Source organism: Coregonus clupeaformis, chromosome 13 (assembly GCF_020615455.1).
Source record: "Coregonus clupeaformis isolate EN_2021a chromosome 13, ASM2061545v1, whole genome shotgun sequence".
NCBI lineage: Eukaryota > Metazoa > Chordata > Actinopteri > Salmoniformes > Salmonidae > Coregonus > Coregonus clupeaformis.
Genome location: NC_059204.1, coordinates 44,666,419 through 44,687,416, shown reverse-complemented (window position 1 = coordinate 44,687,416; position 20,998 = coordinate 44,666,419). Strand labels below are relative to the sequence as shown.

The 20,998-nt window shown below is 43.5% G+C and overlaps 1 pseudogene; it reads left to right on the top strand.

The window, feature by feature from the left end:
- Positions 1–10,951: 10,951 nt before the first annotated feature.
- LOC121578926 lies at positions 10,952–16,616 on the top strand (annotated as a pseudogene).
- Positions 16,617–20,998: the final 4,382 nt, after the last annotated feature.

Sequence of the window (20,998 nt, the reverse complement as noted above, 5' to 3'; positions counted from 1 at the left end):
GTTTGTGGTTGCTTAAACCGTATAACCCGTTAATAACAATTGGGAACATAAAGCTAAAGTGATGAATGGCTAGTGTGACTGAACTGAAACGTTTGAGCTGATATGATTGAACTGTGGCGTTTGATGTTTGACATAGCATAATACTGGTTTTAGGTGCTTGGGTTGAGGCTTTTTGGTTAATTATTTGATTTAACGTTTGATGTTTGACCCTGCAAAATACTGGTTAAACAATTAGACTGAAATAATTCGGTTTATCGTTGAAATATAAATATGCACCGACTTTAACTAATTAGGTGGGAATAATTTGATTTAAATAAATAGACTAAAGTACTTTAAATAACGGCAGAATATTGGAAACACTAAAACAAAAAACAGCTCCTCAAAAAGCCTGTTCCCACTGGACACGGAAAGAGAGAGTTGCGAGGGGAGGGGCTGGAGACAGCAAAAGTGTGGCTTTTGGAGTCAGGAAAGACTGGGAGTTGGCTGGGAACACCACAGGGTGATTGTTTGAGGGGTGCCTGTGGGTTTCTGACGATATATATACGTATGAACTTGCTCACCCGAACGTAGACGTACGTCATGGGTGAGAAAGTAGAGAATATTTACATTTGCATTTTTGGTAATTTGGCAGACGCTCTTGTCCAGAGCGACTTGCAGGAGCGATTGGGTTTGAGTGCCTTGCTCAGGGGCACATCGGCAGATTTTTCGCCTGGTCGGCTCGGGGATTGGAACCGGCGACCTCTCGGTTGTTGGCGCGGCACTATTGGTTACTGACGCCCCATATGAGTTTAAGGTTGTGCCGTTGTTTGATCATGTGATAAGGTTTAATGGGTAATCAGACCATAACTAATGTGGTTATGGAAGAAATGTATAGATAGTGGAGAGCCAATAGGGGGCTCCATTGAACTATTATGGTTTATTTGGCATTTCTGTGGCATGAGGTGAAGTCTGTGTGTATGAGTGAATTCAACGGCTGGTGTGGGTGGTGACTGGATGCTACTGAGTATATAGTTTGGTAATGTTGAATGGACAATTTGTAGCGTGTTTTGGGGTTAAATAGAAAAACTCACTTATTCAATAGGGAATGGGTAAAGGGAGAGAGAGTTTTTTGCTGAGGTGAAAGCAAGTGCGATTTTCATTTGGTGACGTCACTTGCTCTATGAACTGGAAGTAGTTGCTTTAAGAGAATCGCAGATGGTGTGGAGTGACTGGCGATGTATGTAGAGGGTTCCTGGTTCGAACACAGGTAGGGACAGTGGGTAAAGCTTTCGCATTGGGGCTATATACCTAGATTACTATGTGGATTGAGAAATGTGAAAGGTTGAATTAGATAGCTTAAGTAGAAGTATTCTAGAAAGGTCTATGAAAATATGTTACAAGGTCCCCATGCGCTTTCCCCGAAGGAGCAAGGGGAGGGTGAGAGATAGTTCAAATGTTAGGAACATCATTAAATGTATGCTTATCAACGATAGCAAGTATTTGTTTTATTAATTAGGGCCTAATCAGAGAGAACAGTTAAAGAAATTGAAGAGCGAACTGAAATGGGTTAGCGGGAAAATACATTTTAGAACGATAATTTATTTTCGTTACGGGGAAGCAAGTGGCATTGGCTGTTGTGCTGGGGGAATAGCGCCAGCCTGTGGTGGGTTCTAGATTTGTTACATAAACAAACTTATATTTTAAACTAAAGTGATGGAATAGGCTACAATTATAACATTATCAGAAAAAAGGCAAACTATAATGTGTAATAGTTATTACAATTATTATGAATAGTTATTACAGTTATTATCATTGATCGAGCAATGATAGAAGGATAGTAGAGGAAAGGCAAGGGATTAAATCTAATTTAGGGAAAGCAGAAGAGTATGAATGTCACGCCCTGGCTCTGGGGACTCTTATATGTTGAGCCAGGGTGTGGATTTTCTATGTTTTGTTTTCTATGTTTTTGTTTCTAGATCGTGTTGATCTATGTTGGCCAGGGTGGTTCCCAATCAGAGACAGCTGTAGCTCGTTGTCTCTGATTGGGGACCATACTTAGGCAGCCTTTTGGCACTAGTTTATTGTGGGATCTTGTTCAGTTAAGGTTTGTGTTGTGTTAACCTCAGGACTTCACGTATCATTTTGTTGTTTTGTTATTGTGTAAAGTGCTCATTAAAAGATGTACGCCTATCACGCTGCGCCTTGGTCCGGTTCCTATAACGATCGTGACAATGAAGATATATTAGGGAGAAAATACTATTAATTGAGGGATATAAAACGTTTAGCTGAAAAAAGAAAACAGGAATAATTTACCTTACACCCTAATATAGAAATTGCATTACTTTTGATGTAACCGTGATTGTATTGGCTAAAAAGTGAAGTATGAGATTTACAGGGGGGACAGGAACAATAGAAGGGGAGACAGATTTTCCTAGGGGGTTGAACAAATAATTGATAATGGATCATTTGAGATGAGATCACATGTAGCAGAGTTAGGGTAATCAATTAAATAATAATTGTATACTCGAGGAATTTTGAGTGGTTTTATGGATTAGTTATGAGGAATTAGATTGATAAAACAATTATTGATGGGTTAAGACTGGGGATATCTGTATCATGTTTTGTGTGTACTACCATCTTTAGATTATAACCAGGAGAAAGAGATTAGCTCATCTTATTGGAATGTTGCCCAGGGCTAGGGGGAGCAGTAGTGAAGTTAGGCAGTATTTAGGTCATAAAAGTGAGCTACCAAATTAAGTGAGGCCTGGCTATTTGTGGTTGTTGTTTTTCAAATTGGGTTTTCAGCAGGTCAAGGGTGATAGGTCTTAGAGGAGCACACACAGTGAATTTTATGGAGTTTTTTAGGTTTTGGCTGAGTTTGGGGTATATATATGATTTATTATGAGAATGAATGTCATGAGGACTTAATGAACACTTGGGATAACTAACATTTATGAAATATTTAGAATAATGGTAATGTTTAGTATACTATGGGATGGAACAGTTTGTTGAATGATTTCAATGCCCTCTGAACTCTGTTTTAACTTTCTGGTGTTAATTAATCATCCACACTAGTAAATTCTAAAGGCATGAAAAGAGGACTTTAAGATAGTTTATTTTACTAAATTGAGGGTAATTTATAATACTGTGAAAAGTGTGAAGAAGATTATAATTTGGTAATAATATATATGATTTGAACCATAAAATAACAGAAGAGAGAGTGGAGGGATGGCAATTGGATAATGAATTACCAATATTACCTAAGTGATTGTTTAGGTAGGTGGTAATATTGACACATGGGCAAATCATGTGTCAAAGGGGGGATGGTAGGATTAAATAATAAATATATACGAAGGAGAGGACAAAATACTTTAAAAAAAAAGAGAATGCAGTCAGAAATAGAAATTGAGAGCTGAACATGTGTGAAGATAGTTTATTAACCACACCCGTATGTCAGAGGTTTTGTGCCCCACAGTTGAACTAAAGGAGAAGGTGAACCACTCTATCTAACCAGGAGACTGGTGAGCATCCAGTCCCTAAAAGAAGAAAAACTGGAAGCAGGCCTGTTGGGAAGGGCGCTACCAAGTCCTATTAGATCCACCTGGGTGCATGTCACACACGGCAAAAAGGTAAACCCAGCTACACTTGACGAACAAACACAGAGTTAGGAGAAAGAACCGATCACCACTAGGGCTCGGGGGTTGGCTCCTTAACGAAGATTCCCTTACCCTGTCTGATCATTCAGATGTTCATTGGCAAACTTCAGACGGCCCTGTCTATGTGCATTCTTGAGCAGGGGGACCTTGCAGGCGCTGCAGGATTTCAGTCCTTCACGGCGTAGTGTGTTACCAATTGTTTTATTGGTGACTATGGTCCCAGCTGCCTTGAGATCATTGACAATATCCTCCCGTGTAGTTCTGGGCTGATTCCTCACTGTTCTCATGATCATTGCAACTCCACGAGGTGAGATCTTGCATGGAGCCCCAGGCCGAGGGAGATTGACAGTTATTTTGTGTTTCTTCCATTTGCGAATAATCGCACCAACTGTTGTCACCTTCTCACCATGCTGCTTGGCGATGGTCTTGTAGCCCATTCCAGCCTTGTGTAGGTCTACAAGCTTGTCCCTGACATCCTTGGAGAGCTCTTTGGTCTTGGTCATGGTGGAGAGTTTGGAATCTGATTGATTGATTGCTTCTGTGGACAGGTGTCTTTTATACAGGTAACAAGCTGAGATTAGGAGCACTCCCTTTAAGAGTGTGCTCCTAATCTCAGCTCGTTACCTGTATAAAAGACACCTGGGAGCCAGAAATCTTTCTGATTGAGAGGGGTCAAATACTTATTTCCTTCATTAAAATATAAATCAATTTATAACATTTTTTACATGCGTTTTTCTGGATTTTTTAGTTGTTATTCTGTCTCTCACTGTTCAAATAAACCTACCATTAAATTTATAGACTGATAATTTCTTTGTCAGTGGGCAAACGTACAAAATCAGCAGGGGATCAAATACTTTTTTCCCTCACTGTAAATACCCTGAAGCAGGTGAACGCAACATTGAAAACTCAGGTTTCAAAGCAGGAGAAGAAACGCACTGAAATGGAGTCGAAGGTAAACGAAACTGACCAGTACAGTCGGAGATGGAATCTTCGAATTTACGGAATCGCAGAAAGATCTGACGAGAACATCAAAGCAAACGTGAAGGACATTTGTTGTTGCAGGTCTTCTGGATGTAGTGCTCCCCCTGGGTAGGCTGAGAGATGGGGGAGAACAACCAGCCACCGCGACCAGTGATCATGAGATTCATCTGCAGGACAGCGAGGGATCTGACATGGAAAAGTGCAAAGAAAAATGACCTGAGGTTCAAGGAGGACCTGACAGCATTTGATAAAGAAGCTAGGAATCGTCTGTGGCCGATGATTGAGAGAGCAAGGAAGGAGGAAAAAAGTGCATACTTCGCGGGAGCAAAGGCTTTTGGTAATGGAAGGGAAATTCGCGCTTACGCCTAGTTTGATAGCTACTGGATTTACGAAGTGAGTGGTGCAGGACTTATTTTTATTTGCAACTGGTAAAACGTTGCAGTTTGTGAGGAAAGAGCATTATTTGTGTGAGGCAAGTTTTTTTTTCCCGTTATTTTATGCCAGGAAAATTCGCTCTGACACTTAATGTTAACTTGATGGCTATTCGTTTTACCAATGCATGGTGCAGATGTTATTTGCAATTGTAATAAAAAAACAAGTTTTCACTTTAGATCTACGACCTGCGTGGTGCAACGGACTGTTTCTATTTGCAACTAGTTAGAACGTTTAATTTTGTAAGAACCCGGTTCATATGAACGTATACAAGTTTAATATTCTTCATATAGTCACTGTGGTAGTAAATGTCCATCTCTGTTTTTTCTATCAATGCCAGGGATCTCGGTTTTTTCTATTAATGCCAGGGGATCCGTAATATTTTGAAAAGGAAATGTTTATTTTGTATTGTAAGGGTAAGTGTGCCGACTTTTATTTAATTCAAGAAACTCATGCCTGTTCCACAGATACTGCGTTTTGGAAGTGTCAATGGGTGAATGATATTTGGCTTTCATTTGGTACCAATTGGTCAGCAGGTGTCGCTATTTTAAAAGGCAACTTTAAGGGTCATATACTGAGTCATGAAGCAGATAATGCAGGGAGATGGATTATGCTATTGGTAGATGTCAACCACATTCAATTCATTGTTGTGAATACTTATGCTACCAATAACAAGTAAAGTAACTGTATTTTATTTAGAGACATTGAGAGGAAAATAAGTACAATTATGTCTAAAGTTCCGTTGGCCAAAGTAATATGGGGTGGAGATTTGGCTGATATCTGAAGATATGGCTGAAAGGGTTGATACAATCGCAATTGAACCATCAATTTTATTGGCCACATGCGCCGAATAAAACAGGTGTAGACATGACAGTGAAATGCTTACTTACAGCCCTTAACCAACAATGCATTTATTTTTTAATAAAAAAGTAAAATAAAACAACAAAAAAGTGTTGAGAAAAAAAGAGCAGAAGTAAAATAAAATAACAGTAGGGAGGCTATATATACAGGGGGGTACCGGTGCAGAGTCAATGTGCAGGGGCACCGGCTAGTTGAGGTAGTTGAGGTAATATGTACATGTGGGTAGAGTTAAAGTGACTATGCATAAATCATTAACAGAGTAGCAGCAGCGTAAAAAGATGGGATGGGGGTGGGGGTGGGGGGGCATTGCAAATAGTCCGGGTAGCCATGATTAGCTGTTCAGGAGTCTTATGGCTTGGGGGTAGAAGCTGTTGAGAAGTCTTTTGGACCTAGACTTGGCACTCCGGTACCGCTTGCCGTGCGGTAGCAGAGAGAACAGTCTATGACTAGGGTGGCTGGAGTCTTTGACAATTTTGAGGGCCTTCCTCTGACACCGCCTGGTATAGAGGTCCTGGATGGCAGGAAGCTTGGCCCCAATTATGTACTGGGCCGTATGCACTACCCTCTGTAGTGCCTTGCGGTCGGAGGCCGAGCAGTTGCCATACCAGGCGGTGATGCAACCAGTCAGGATGCTCTCGATGGTGCAGCTGTAGAATTTTTTGAGGATCTGAGGACTCATGCCAAATCTTTTCAGTCTCCTGAGGGGGAGTAGGCTTTGTCATGCCCTCTTCGCGACTGTCTTGGTGTGTTTGGACCATGATAGTTTGTTTGTGATGTGGACACCAAGGAACTTGAAGCTCTCAACCTGTTCCACTACAGCCCCGTCGATGAGAATGGGGGCGTGCTCAGTCCTCTTTTTTTTCCTGTAGTCCACAATCATCTCCTTTGTCTTGGTCACGTTGAAGGAGAGGTTGTTATCCTGGCACCACACGGCTAGGTCTCTGACCTTCTCCCTATAGGCTGTCTCATTGTTGTCGGTGATCAGGCCTACCACTGTTGTGTCATCGGCAAACTCAATGATGGTGTTGGAATCGTGCCTGGCCATGCAGTCATGGGTGAACAGGGAGTACAGGAGGGGACTGAGCACGCACCCCTGAGGGGCCCCCGTGTTGAGGATCAGTGTGGCAGATGTGTTGTTACCTACTCTTACCACCTGGGGGCGGCCCGTCAGGAAGTCTAGGATCCAGTTGCAGAGGGAGGTGTTTATTCCCAGGATCCTTAGTTTAGTGATGAGCTTTGAGGGCACTATGGTGTTGAATGCTGAGCTGTAGTCAATGAATAGCATTCTCACGTAGGTGTTCCTCTTGTCCAGGTGGGAAAGGGCAGTGTGGAGTGCAATAGAGATTGAATAATCTGTGGATCTGTTGGTGCGGTATGCAAATTGGAGTGGGTCTAGGGTTTCTGGGATAATGGTGTTGATGTGAGCCATGACCAGGCTTTCAAAGCACTTCATGGCTACAGACGTCAGTGCTACGGGTCGGTAGTCATTTAGGTAGGTTATCTTAGTGTCCTTGGGCACAGGGACTATGGTGGTCTGCTTGAAACATGTTGGTATTACAGACTCAGTCAGGGACATGTTGAAAATGTCAGTGAAGAAACTTGCCAGTTGGTCAGCACATGCTCGGAGTACATGTCTTGGTAATCCGTCTGGCACTGCAGCCTTGTGAATGTTGACCTGCTTAAAAGTCTTACTCACATTGGCTACGGAGAGCGTGATCACATAGTCATCCGGAACAGCTGGTGCTCTCATGCATGCTTCAGTGTTGCTTGCCTCGAAGCGAGCATAGAAGTGGTTTAGCTTTTCTGGAAGTCTTGTGTCACTGGGCAGCTCACGGCTGTGCTTCCCTTTTGTAGTCTGTAATAGTTTTCAAGCCCTGCCACATCCGACGAGCGTCAGAGCCGGTGTTGTACGATTTCGATCTTAGTCCTGTACTGACTCTTTGCCTGTTTGATGGTTCGTCGGAGGGCATAGCAGGATTTCTTATAAGCGTCCGGGTTAGAGTCCCGCTCCTTGAAAGCGGTAGCTCTACCCTTTAGCTCAGTGCGGATGTTGCCTGTAATCCATGGCTTCTGGTTGGGGTATGTACGTACGGTCACTGTGGGGACGACGTCATCGATGCACTTATTGATGAAGCCATTGACTGATGTGGTGTACTCCTCAATGCTATCTGAAGAATCCCGGAACATGTTCCAGTCTGTGCTAGCAAAACAGTCCTGTAGCTTAGCTTAGCATCTGCGTCATCTGTGTTTTACAGGAAGTATATGGTATCCCAATTAAAGATAAGGTAACTTATCTTGGAATGGTTATATGCAAGGATGAAAAACAAAGGAGTGAATTAAACTTTAACCCCATTATTGAGAAAACAAAGAAGAAATTTTACCTCTGGTTACTGAGAGATATTTCATTATATGGTCGAGTTTTATTGTCCAAAGCTGAAGGGTTACCCAGATCGGTTTATGTCTCGTTATCACTTGACTTACCCCCTAAAAATGTATAGGACTTAGATAAGATTCTTTATCATTTTATTTGGAGGAACAAGCCTCACTATCTACGGAAAGATATTCTCAGGAATACCCAAGAACAAGGAGGCCTTGAGGTTTTAGATTTCAATACTCTAAATAATACTTGTAAAATATATTGGATACTGACGTATATTAAGAACCAGAACAATATTTGGAATGTCTTCCCTGAGTATTTATTTGACTCTGTTGGTGGTTTAGAATTTCTGATTCGGTGTAATTTTGATGTTGATAAAATCCCAGTAAAATTGGCCAAATTCCATAAGCAGGCACTTTTAGCTTGGATGTTAGCGTATAAACATAATTTCCCCCCTCACAGATACTTTCTATGGAACAACAAAGATATGCGATTTAAAAATGTCAATTTTTTTTCATAACTGGTTTGAGAATTTTTTTATTTTGGTTAGTCAGTTACTGAATGAGGATGGATATCTACTCTCATATGGGGAATTCCTTGATACGTTTAGAATTCCAATAACCCCGAAAGAATATGCAATTGTTTTTTATACGATTCCAAAAAAATTTCCCTCTGTGGTTGATGTAAGTAACATAGATTTACATACATATATTAATTGGCAATATTAACATCCTCAAAGATAAATGTAGTAATAAACAGATTAGGAATATTGTTTGTGATACTACATTTCCCTCAGCAAGATTTATTTGGTCGAATATCTATGGTGATATACAATGGGGGAAAGCATGGAAAATTCCTAACAAATATTGTATCAGTAACAAGGTAAAGAAAGTTTAATTAAAAATGTTACATAGAATTTATCTTGTGAAAAAGGTTTTGGAAAGATTCAAGCAGAATATTGACTATAATTGTGATTTCTGTGTAATGGAGAAGGAGACCATTTTTCATTAGTTTTTTTAACCTATATTGATAGTATAATTTTTTGGATTGACATACAGAACATTGTTACAAAGAAAACAGGACAGGTTGTACAATTTAATAGTTTTGATATAATGATTTATTTCAGAAATTCTGACATTGATAAAGATGTAGTATATTTAATTCAACTGCTAATAATATTAGGTACATTTCATATTCACAAATACAAATGATCTAATTCAAAACCTAACTTTTTTCACTTTATAAAAGAATTTAAACAATATGGCACTACTTTAACTAAAATGAAAAACAAAAAGGCAATTAAAACTTGTATTATTAATGAATATGATTTGTTTGTTTAGGATTCCTGGCAATGTAAATAGTTTGTATGTATGCTTGTTTGCATGTGACTACTCCTCTTTTGTTTGTTAATAAAAAATAAAATAAAATATTCAAGATGAAGTGCTACATGTGCCTGACTAGTCTACTCTTATGCAATTCTAAATAGCCAAAATAGTTACTAAAAAACAATTTGTAAAAAGGTATTAGTTATCATCTTATCTCAGCGTGTCGCTAGCCGCACCACGCTTATCTCTCACAGGGCACAGCCATCTTGTCTAGACTCTTGTGTGTTCCACGGTGAATGAGCTATGCAGTAGCTAGCTTAACAAGAGCAGACCACTGAAGGACTAAGCACACTCCTTACATCCTGCCAACACCACCACGTATAGTAGAATAAACATTAACGTGGCGTGAGTTACAGCCGACCCACACAATAAGTTAAGGGCGGCAGGTAGCTTAGTGGTTAAGAGCGTAGTGCCAGTAACCGAAAGGTCGCTGGTTCTAATCCCTGAGCCGACTAGGTGAACAATCTGTCGATGTGCCCTTGAGCAAGGCACTTAACCCTAATTGCTCCTGTAAGTCGCTCTGGATAAGAGCGTCTGCTAAATGACTAAAATGTAAAATGTAAATGTAAATGTTAAGATTGAGCTAACGTGTGTGAGTTTGTGTGCTCTGCCCCTCCGCCACGATCAGGCAGTTCACACCCCATTCACTTCTCCTCTCCTTCAGATAGTGTATGAGACTAAGTTTGGGACTGTAGGTCCGTAGTATTTTGACCATTACAGTATTGCACAGTGTATACTATAGACAAATAGTAATCACACTGTTGGCTTCACTTTCACAGAGAAACTACATAGCTATTATGGTGTTTCATTGTGAGAGATGCGGGTTACCCCTGCCCACAGGGGATGCATACTCTGCCGGCATGACCTGTCTTGGGTTAGATCACACACGTAGAGTGGTTGGAGAACCCAATAGCCTTTGGAGAGCGCATGCGCTTAGCACGCCTGGAGGGGATGAAGGTCACAGGACAGTCCTCCCCATCTGATGACTGTATTCCCCCCTTTGGGGTGATGCATCGTCGAGGCAGCACCCCTTTGGCTGCTTTGGGCACCCCCCCGCAGGTGGAAAGCCTGCGGGAAGAAGTGGACGCTTTACGGGGGGATGATGACGGCAACGACGCCCTCTCTCTCCACGCTGGAGACGAGTTGGGTTGGGTGACAGTGCTTCAGTGTTCCAAGCACATCAGGGATCGACCCAGTCCACAGCACCATTTGTAGCTGGGAGTGCCGCTACGGAGGCACCCCCGGTGGTGACGGAAGCAACACAGGAGCTTTTAGCGAGAATGGCTACCGCCCTTAATATCAAGCTGAAAGAAGCACCATCTGAGCAGCTCCTTATCCCCATCTGCCCTAAGTTCGCTTTGGCTCTCTGCGAATACTGGAGCAAGATTGAATGGCGCTTCCTTTGCGACAATCAGACCAGGCTGTGGACTCTCCTACTGGATGCAGAGTCCTTGGGGCTAGACCACTATCCGGTGATGGATGACATGGTGGCTGCCATGATCCTCCCTGACAAGGAGATCATTGGCAAGGTGCCTCGCCTCAAACCAGGACCTGAAAGAGTAAGCGATGAACAGCGGCAAAGCACTTTCGGGACCCTCTCCATCATGGCGCGACTCGTAAACGTGCCTACGATGCTGCAATCCTATCTCGCCCTGCTGATCCCTCGCCTCCCAGGGGGTGGTGACGAGCTTATTAAGGAGGCCACCATCTTTGGCTGGCACAGTCTAAACTGCCACCGCCAGTTCAGAAAACATTCTTGGAGCTCACCTTCACGGCAGGTTCCACCTTTGGGCCAAGGGTCGACAACATCATACAGCAGACTACAAAACTGCACAAAGACAGAGAGACTTTGCAGGAGTTCTTGGCAACTGTGCGCCCTACCGCCGCCCCTCAGAGGAGCTGGAAGAAAAGATGTCTTGAGTGTGCTCCAGCAACATCTTGGCCCCCCTCCTCCCCAACCGAGACAGCAGGGGCAGGGAAATGGGAACCAGCGTTTTACACCCTTATTGCACAAGGACAGGTGTCGTGACCACCCTTACAAGCAGCGGCACGCGGCTAAGAAGAATGGGCCCCGGCAGTTCTACTGAGGTACTGGCGGTCGGCCTTGGCCGTCTCTCCCAGGCCTAAAGGGCAAAATGGGAGAGGCAGGTGGAGTCTCCCTGGGTACTGGACACAGTCCTGGGTGGATACAAACTCCAGTTCCGATGCCGCCTGCCTACCCTACAGGGGCATCTGGGTCACCTCGGTGGCAGATGGGGTGAGGAAGGAAGCGCTCCGGCTGGAGATAGCCTCGCTCCTGAGCTAGGATGCAATCAGGAACGTAGAGCCGCTAGAACGGCTAAGTGGGTTCTACTCCACGTATTTCATAGTTCCGAAAAAGGACGTTAGCTTTCGGATGATCCTGGACCTGCGCGGCCTCAACAAATGTTTAAAGTAACTCAAGTTCAAGAGGCTCTCGCTAGCGCGGGTGTTGCAGGCAATCTTGAGCGGCCAATGGTTCACCACACTTGACCTGAACGATGCTTACGTCCACGTTCCTGTTCATCGAGATCACTGGAAGTACCTCCGGTTTGCCTTCGAAGGAGTGGCTTATGAATTCAAAGTCCTCACGTTCGGCCTCTCACTGGCGCTGCGTACATTCACAAAATGCATGGAAGCAGTCCTAGTGCCTATCATGTCCCAGGGCATTCTAGTGCTGAACTACCTGGACGACTGGTTGGTGTGTTCTCAATCAAGAGAGCAAGTCACAGCAGACACAAGGATAATCTTGAAGCACATTCAACACCTGGGCCTCACCCTAAACAGGGAGAAGAGCAACCTGACTCCCTCACAGACGGCGGTCTTCCTGGGGATGTTGATCGACTCAACTCTTATGAGAGCACGTCTCCCTCAGGTGAGATTGGGGAAGATACAGGCCTACCTAGATCGTTTTCCGGCTTGGACCAGCCGTGTCCGTATTAGAGTGCCAGCAGTTACTCTGCCTACTCACGTTTGTATTTTTGTATTTGTATTTATTAAGGATCCCCATTAGCTGCTGCCAAGGCAGCAGCTACTCTTCCTGGGGTCCTGCAACATTAAGGCAGTTATATACAATTTAAAACATTACATTACATTATATTTCATAACACTTTACCCAATACATTTAGTGTGTTCCCTCAGGCCACTACTCCACTATCACATATTTACAATACAACATCCATGTGTACGTGTGTGTAGAGTGAGTGTCTATATGTATGTGTGTATGTACCTGTGTGTGTGTCTCTCCACTGTCCCCGCTGTTCCACAAGGTGTATTTTTACCTGTTTAAAAAAAATCTGATTCTACTGCTTGCATCAGTTACCTGATGTGGAATAGAGTTCCATGTAGTCATGGCTCTATGTAGTACTGTGCGCCTCCCATAGTCCGTTCTGGACTTGGGGACTGTGAAGAGACCTCTGGTGGCATGTCTTGTGGGGCATGCATGGGTGTCCAAGCTGTGTGCCAGTATTCCTAACAGACAGCTCGGTACATTCAGCACGTCGACACCTCTCACAAACAAGCAGTGATGAAGTCAATCTCTCTTCCACTCTGAGCCAGGAGAGACTGACATGCATGTCATCAATGTTAGCTCTCCATGTACTTTTAAGGGCCAGCCGTGCTGGTCCTTAAAAGTGCAATTTTCCCAAGTCCCTCTTTGTGGCACCTGACCACACTACTGAACAGTAGTCTAGGTGCAACAGAACTAGGGACTGAAGGACCTGCCTTGTTGATAGTGTTGTTAAGAAGGCAGAGCAGTGCTTAATTATGGACATACTTCTCCCCATCTTAGCTACTGTTGTATCAATATGCTTTGACCATGACAATCCAGGGTTACTCCAAGCAGTTTAGTCACATTTACATTTACTTTTTCATCATTTAGCAGACACTCTTATCCAGAGCGACTTACAAATTGGTGCAGTCACTTCAACTTGCTCAATTTCCACATTATTCATTACGAGATGTAGTTGAGGTTTAGGGTTTAGTGAATGATTTGACCCAAATACAATGCTTTTCGTTTTGGAAATATTCAGGACTAACTTATTCCTTGCCACCTATTCCGAAACTAACTGCAACTCTTTGTTAAGTGTTGCAGTTATTTCAGTTGCTGTAGTGGCTGACGTGTATAGTGTTGAGTCATCCGCATACATAGACACACTGGCTTTTCTCAAAGCCAGTGACATGTCGTTAGTAAAGATGGAAAAAAGCAAGGGGCCTAGACAGCTTCCCTGGGGAATTCCTAATTCTACCTGGATTATGTTTGAGAGGCTTCCATTAAAGAACACCCTCTGTGTTCTGTTAGACAATTAACTATTTATCCACATTATAGCAGGGGGTGTAAAGCCATAACACATACGTTTTTCCAGCAGCAGACTATGATCGATAATGTCAAAAGCTGCACTGAAGTCTAACAAAACAGCCTCCACAATCTTTTTATCATCAATTTCTCTCAGCCAATCATCAGTCATTTGTGTAAGTGCTGTGCTTGTTGAATGTCCTATTCTATAACCATGCTGAAAGTTTGTTGTCAATTTGTTTACAGTAAAATAGCATTGTATCTGGTCAAACACATTTTTTTCCAATAGTTTACTAAGGGTTGGTAACAGGCTAATTAGTCAGCTGTTTGAGCCAATAAAGAGGGCTTTACTATTCTTAGGTAGAGGAATGACCTTTGCTTCCCTCCAAGTCTGGGGGGGCACAAATTCTAGTAGGCTTAAATTGAAAATATGGCAAATAGGAGTGGCAAAATCGTCCGCTATTATCCTCAGCAATTTTCCATCCAAGTTGTCAGACCCCGGTGGCTTGTCATTGTTAATAGACAACAATAATTTGTTCACCTCTTCCACACTCACTTTACGGAATTCAAAATTACAATGCTTGTCTTTCATAATTTAGTCAGATATACTTGGATGTGTAGTGTCAGCAATTATTGCTGGCATGTCATGCCTAAGTTTGCTAATCTTGCCAATGAATACCTTATTCAAGTAGTTGGCAATATCAGTTGGTTTTGTGATGAATTAGCCATCTGATTCAATGAATGATGGAGCTGAGTTTGCCTTTTTTCCCAAAATTTCATTTAAGGTGCTCCAAAGCTTTATACTATAATTCTTTATGTAATTTATCCTTGTTTCATAGTGTTGTTTCTTCTTCTTTTTTATTTAGTTTAGTCACATGATTTCTCAATTTGCAATACGTTTGCCAATCGGTTGTGCAGCCAGACTTATTTGCCATTCCTTTTGCCTCATCCCTCTCAACCATACAACTTTTCAATTCCTCATCAATCTACGGGGATTTAACCGTTTTTACAGTCATTTTCTTAATGTGTGCATGCTTATTAGTAACTGGAATGAGCAATTTCATAAATGTGTCAAGTGCAGTGTCTGTTTGCTCCTCATTACACACCACGGACCAACATATATTCTTTGCATCAACAACATAGGAATCACTACAAAACTTATTGTATGACCTCTTATACACAATATTAGGCCCAGCCTTTGGAACATTGGTTTTCCCAGATATGGCTACTATATTGTGATCACTACATCCAATGGATTTGGATACTGCTTTCAAACAAATCTCTGCAGCATTAGTAAAGATATGATCAATACATGTTGATGATTTAATTTCTGTACTGTTTGTAACCACCCTGGTAGGTTGACTGATAACCTGAACCAGGTTGCAGGCACTGGTTACAGTTTGATGCTTTCTCTTGAGTGGCCAGCCTGATGACAGCCAGTCAATATTTAAAAATCACCCAGAAAGTATACCTCTCTATTGATTTCACATACATTATCAAGCATTTCACACATAATATCCAGATACTGATTGTTAGCACTTGGTGGTCTATAGCAGCTTCCCACCAGAATTGGCTTTAGGCGAGGCAGATGAACCTGTAGCCATATTACTTCATTAGTATTTAACATGAGATCCTCTCTAAGACGTTGGCTTCTCTGTTGATTCCGATGGGCCTTCTTCACCTCAGGCCACTCCAGCGATGGTTCAAGTCTCACCATCTACACCAGAGACGACACAGACATCATCAGCTATCGGTGACAAATGCATGTATGAGGACTCTGTTGAAATGGCACTCTCACTCCTTCCTGTTGGAGGGAGGGACACTGAACAGAGTCCACCGTAGGGAGCTAGTGTGCACCAATGCCTTGTTAGCGGGTTGGGGGGCATGGAGTGGCGTTTACATCAATGTGCTGGAGCTCAGGGTGGTTCGCCTGGCACTCCAACAGTTCCTGCCCTACTTGGAGGGGAAGCATGTCCTGCTCAGATCAGACAACACCACGGTAGTGGCGTATATCAATCACCAGGGGAGACTGAGGTCACGGCACCTCCACGAAATGGCTCGGGAACTCTTGCTGTGGGCTAAGACCCGCTTAGCGTCACTGCGGGCAGCGCACATCCCCGGGATCCTGCACCGGGCAGCGGACATGCTTTTGAGAAATGGCCCGCCAGAAAGGGACTGGAGTCTACACCCTCAGTTGACGCTACAGCTGTGGGAACGGTTCGGGAGAGCGCAGGTGGACCTGTTTGCATCTCAGGAGAACACTCATTGTCCCAGCTGGTTCTTGATGTCGGACCCTCCAGGCCCTCTGGGTTTGGACGCCCTTGCTCACGGTTGGCCGACAACGACACTTTTTGCGTTCTCACCATTTCCCCTTATCACAGCTACGCTAGACAGGGTCAGCTTGAAGGGCCACCGGCTGCTCCTGATTGCCCCATATTGGCAGAGACAACTATGGTTCAGCCTCCTGTTGTCCCTTCTCTCTGGGACCCTCATGGCAGCTGCCGCTGAGACCCGACCTGCACCCTCAGGCTCGGGGGATGCTGTGGCATCCGGATCCGCGCTGCCTCCAGCTTTGGGCTTGGCCCCAGACAGGCATAAATGGGCAAGTCTATGCATTCAGGACAATGAGGTGAACACATTGCAGAACGCCAGGGCTTCCTCCACCAACGCATCATATCAAATGCGGTGGGGAATATTCTGTACTTGGTGTGGGGATCATACTGTTGCCCCCGAGTCGTGTGATGTACCAACGGTTTTACACTTTTTACAATCATGAGCGGCATCTACTTTAAGAGTGTATTTGGCCGCAATTCTGGCGTGCCATGACGATGGCCCGGAGGGACCCATGGGTGGCCACCCATTGCTCTCCAAGTTTATGAAGGGAGTTAGACGTCTATGTCCAGCGAAGGCCCCTGGACACACCTATCCATGAAGGTGGCATTCCTGTTGGCTATTACCTCTACTAAGCGGGTTAGTGAACTTCATGCTCTTTCAGTGAGCACTGAATGTTTCCGAATGGGTACAGACAAGGGGAGTGTTATCCTCCGGCCTAACCCCTCTTTCTTGTCGAAGGTCCTGTCTGACAGACATGTGAACCGGCCCTTACTTTTGTCCGCATACAGTGAGGGAAAAAAGTATTTGATCCCCTGCTGATTTTGTACGTTTGCCCACTGACAAAGAAATGATCAGTCTATAATTTTAATGGTAGGTTTATTTGAACAGTGAGAGACAGAATAACAACAACAAAAATCCAGAAAGACTCATGTCAAAAATGTTATAAATTGATTAGCATTTTAATGAGGGAAATAAGTATTTGACCCCATCTCAATCAGAAAGATTTCTGGCTCCCAGGTGTCTTTTATACAGGTAACGAGCTGAGATTAGGAGCACACTCTTAAAGGGAGTGCTCCTAATCTCAGCTTGTTACCTGTATAAAAGACACCTGTCCACAGAAGCAATCAATCAATCAGATTCAAAACTCTCCACCATGGCCAAGACCAAAGAGCTCTCCAAGGATGTCAGGGACAAGATTGTAGACCTACACAAGGCTGGAATGGGCTACAAAACCATCGCCAAGCAGCTTGGTGAGAAGGTGACAACAGTTGGTGCGATTATTCGCAAATGGAAGAAACCCAAAATAATTGTCAATCTCCCTCTGCCTGGGGCTCCATGCAAGATCTCACCTCGTGGAGATGCAATGATCATGAGAACGGTGAGGAATCAGCCCAGAACTACACGGGAGGATCTTGTCAATCATCTCAAGGCAGCTGGGACCATAGTCACCAAGAAAACAATTGGTAACACACTACGCCGTGAAGGACTGAAATCCTGCAGCGCCCGCAAGGTCCCCCTGCTCAAGAAAGTACATATACAGGCCCGTCTGAAGTTTGCCAATGAACATCTGAATGATTCAGAGGAGAACTGGGTGAAAGTGTTGTGGTCAGATGAGACCAAAATGGAGCTCTTTGGCATAAACTCAACTTGCCGTGTTTGGAGGAGGAGGAATGCTGCCTATGAACCCAAGAACACCATCCCCACCGTCAAACATGGAGGTGGAAACATTATGCTTTGGGGGTGTTTTTCTGCTAAGGGGACAGGACAACTTCACCGCATCAAAGGGACGATGGACGGGGCCATGTACCGTCAAATCTTGGGTGAGAACCTCCTTCCCTCAGCCAGGGCATTGAAAATGGGTCGTGGATGGGTATTCCAGCATGACAATGACCCGAAAAACACACGGCCAAGGCAACAAAGGAGTGGCTCAAGAAGAAGCACATTAAGGTCCTGGAGTGGCCTAGCCAGTCTCCAGACCTTAATCCCATAGGAAATCTGTGGAGGGAGCTGAAGGTTCGAGTTGCCAAACGTCAGCCTCGAAACCTTAATGACTTGGAGAAGATCTGCAAAGAGGAGTGGAACAAAATCCCTCCTGAGATGTGTGCAAACCTGGTGGCCAACTAAAAGAAACGTTTGACCTCTGTGATTGCCAACAAGGGTTTTGCCACCACTAAGTCATGTTTTGCAGAGGGGTCAAATACTTATTTCCCTCATTAAAATGCAAATCAATTTATAACATTTTTGACATGCATTTTTTTCTGGATTTTTTGTTGTTATTCTGTCTCTCACTGTTCAAATAAACCTACCATTAAAATTATAGACTGATCATGTTTTTGTCAGTGGGCAAACATACAAAATCAGCAGGGGATCAAATACTTTTTTCCCTCACTGTACGTATCTTCCATGGCTGTGAGTGGGTTGGGTTTTTCCCCAAGTGTGCCTTGCCCGGTGAGGGCACTAGACACTTATGTTACACGGACTAAGACAATACGACAGTCAGATCAGCTATTTGTGTGTTATGGTCAGAGAGTTCTGGGGAAGAGCCTATCGAAACAGAGACTCTCACATTGGATTGTGGACACTATTACTACACCATATCAGCAGGCCGGCCAGTCTCTGCCGTCTGCTGTAGTGGCACATTCTACTAGAGGAGTGGCTACATCGTGGGCCCTGCTTCGATGAGTTCCCCTTGATGACATTTGCTCCTCGCCCAGTTGGGCGTCGTCTAGCACTTTTGCTAGGTACTATCGAGTCAAAGTTTCTGCCGCCAACCTTGTCGGGCGGCCATGTTGGGTGTTGCCTCCACTTCCCTGGAGGGGGATGGAGGGACACATTTCTTTAAATTGTTTTACATTTAGCAGACACTCTTATCCAGAGCGACTTACAGTTAGTGAGTGCATACATTTTCATACTGGCACCCCGTGGGAATCGAACCCACAACCCTGACACAGCAACCATGACTGCCATGAGCTCAGTCCTACAGGATTTTGCTCGTCGGCCATGCCTAGTTCACCAATTTCATCTGGTATTGTGCTACCATATTGGAGTTATCCAATATAGTGCTACATAACGAAGGTTACATATGTAACCACTCCAATCCTCTAGTCGGTGATCTACCTCGCCTCAAAAAGGACACGAGGTAGGAGTAGTGCGGCCACAGCTATTTAAGGGGGTCAGCCGCAGCACTACCGGTACACAGGACGAATCTGAAATTCTTACTCGGAATGTATCCTGCCGAGCAGAAAGATACTATATTGGAGTGATCCAATAGCTCACATAACCGTGGTTACATACGTAACCTTCATTATCAGAAACTTGCCCATAATGGTATAGGCCGCCACAGTGGACGCGTCATAATACCCATAAATGTTACGGTCAAACCGTTTTTTCACCATTCATTTTTTCACATTGTGAAACACTTCAAACTAAGTATGTGTTTGGTGTAGGCTTACCTTGGCGTGACGTTTTATTAACCGTGTAATTCTCTCGGACAAGGTGAGTTTTATCAATATATTTGCCTCAATTTACTCCAAAAAATCTGAAATGCTAATTAGCAACAGAGAAGACCTCAGCAAGACTACAAATTCCTGCAGGAAGCTCCTGTATGTCATCTTTAGCCGACACTGTCAGCTACCTTTCACCAGCACGATCAGAAACCTGTGGCCAATCCATGATGAATCCATGTGCTGTATTGAAATTAATTGAATAAAGTGTTGAACATAATAATAATATAATATAATAATAATGTAATAATAATAATATAATATAATTGAACATCTTCCGTCCCCTTTCTCTGTCTTAGCTAACCACTGACTACACTTTAGCTAGTTAGTTAGAAGAGCAGTAGATCAAAACATTATTTTGTATTACTTAGCCTAGATAATTGTTTGTACAGTATGTCGACTTTGGTGTCTATTTCAGACCTTTTCAAGGATGAGCACAAGAGCATTAAAAGGGGAGAAGACCACTATAAGTCTGGCTCCAGATTGACATGATTGGTTGATGGTAGGTGGGGGCGGGAGGTCCAGTACAAACACAAACTCACTTCCTTGACAACTTCCTCTGCTCTGCTCAGCGAAGGCAAGAAGGATAAATGCCCTGACATCTGCAGAGGCTGTATTTCAGTAAATGCTGTACGGCTACTGCAGACGGCGGATTGACCATACAGAGCCTTTTACCGGTTTGGTCAGGGCCAGCATGAGGGATAAAGTTTATCCTGTGTTGGTGAGTTAAGTTAAGTTTTAGCATCTTAGCAATACAATGTGTTCTATACAGCTGTCAACATTCTACAAGGAAAGAGACACTTAATCAATTATACACTGCTCAAAAAAATAAAGGGAACACTAAAATAACACATCCTAGATCTGAATGAATGAAATAATCTTATTAAATACTTTTTTCTTTACATAGTTGAATGTGCTGACAACAAAATCACACAAAAATTATCAATGGAAATCAAATGTATCAACCCATGGAGGTCTGGATTTGGAGTCACCCTCAAAATTAAAGTGGAAAACCACACTACAGGCTGATCCAACTTTGATGTAATGTCCTTAAAACAAGTCAAAATGAGGCTCAGTAGTGTGTGTGGCCTCCACGTGCCTGTATGTCCTCCCTACAACGCCTGGGCATGCTCCTGATGAGGTGGCGGATGGTCTCCTGAGGGATCTCCTCCCAGACC